This window comes from Heterodontus francisci, unplaced genomic scaffold (genome assembly GCF_036365525.1).
Source record: "Heterodontus francisci isolate sHetFra1 unplaced genomic scaffold, sHetFra1.hap1 HAP1_SCAFFOLD_59, whole genome shotgun sequence".
NCBI classification, from domain to species: domain Eukaryota; kingdom Metazoa; phylum Chordata; class Chondrichthyes; order Heterodontiformes; family Heterodontidae; genus Heterodontus; species Heterodontus francisci.
The window spans coordinates 4,174,388-4,175,756 of record NW_027140758.1 but is presented as its reverse complement, the minus strand read 5'-3'; the positions used below and the strand labels follow the sequence as shown (position 1 = coordinate 4,175,756).

At 50.5% G+C, this 1,369-nt stretch overlaps 1 pseudogene; it reads right to left on the bottom strand.

The window, feature by feature from the left end:
• Positions 1-666: 666 nt before the first annotated feature.
• Positions 667-801, bottom strand: LOC137360616 (U2 spliceosomal RNA; annotated as a pseudogene).
• Between the last annotated feature and the right edge of the window lie 568 nt (positions 802-1,369).

The window sequence follows — 1,369 nt, the reverse complement described above, 5'->3', positions numbered from 1 at the left end:
CACCGCACAGGTTGCAACACTTACTCTGCTTACAGTCCTTGGTCTGATGGCCTTCCTTCTTGCAGTTCTTGCAGACAACCGTGCTGCAGTTAGCTGCCACGTGACCAGATTTGCCACAGGTGCTACAAACTTTGGGCTGCCCAGCGTAGACCAAGAAGCCTCGACTTCCCCTGACAGCGAAGCTGGAGGGAGGGTGGATGATGGCTCCATTGGCATCGACCTTCAAGGTCACCTTGACTTGCCGCTTATTTGTCCAAATCCCAAAGGGGTCTTTGACATCAGTGCTGGCCACCTCGACGTACCTGGCGAGAAAGGTGAGTACATCCACCACCGGAACATGGGGGTTGTAGAGGTGAATTGTCACCACCCGGTCACGTTGTGACGGAAGCGTGAAGAGCGGCTCCACTGTGAGGATCGACAGCGGCGCCCGGTCCCCTTTCTCCTTGAACGCCTTCAGGAACTTGATGCATCCCGCCACATTCTTGAATGTCATGTCGATATACCCACTGCTGGGGAAATCCTGCAGGCAGAAGATGTCCATAGCTTGAAATCCACAGCAATCGATGAGGATTTTCTTGATGAAGAAGGTGCGATCGACCAGTGCATCTCCTTCCTTGTCCTTCACCACCACCCGAATGGTGTTCCGCACTCCCTGGCCTGAAGCTCAAAGATTGGTTATAGCCATTTTACTCAAAGCCTACCCAGGATCAAATGCCACTGATCATGGTTTCTCCTCTGCCAAGTAAGTACTGAGAAGAACAGATACTACACTTGATCTTAGCCAAAAGGCTGAGAAGCTCCACCACTGGCGGTCCTGCCTTCAGTTGCCTGGACCCCAAGCTACTGGACATAGATTTTCTAGGAATTCGCTTCTTTACTGCACTGAAATTGGAGGCTTTTTCGATTTAATATATTCTGTCAGGTCGACAATTTAAGCCAATGCTTGGCTGCATTTTCTAATTCAAGGCTCTGCGATTGGTTAAGACATGTGAATAAGAAGAGGGTGACCAATCAGAAGTGGGTTCGGGTAAGCGTGGGCTCAAACTGTGTGAATTACAGGTCCGTGAATGACTGAGCTGAAACTCTGTCCAAAGTCATAGCCAGTCGAGTCAAGTCTGCTCTGGAGTTGGTGATTCACCCTGACCAGACCTGTACTGTACCCGGCAGGAAGATCTCTGATAGTCTCGTGCTACTCAGGGATACGATCGCCTATGTACGGGACAGGAGGGTGGACACCTGCCTCATCAGCCTGGACCAGGAGAAGGCTTTTGACAGGAAATCGCACACCTACATGATGGACGTTCTTTCCAAAATGGGGTTTAGGGAGGGAATCTGCAATTGGATCAAACTGCTCTACACGAACATCAGT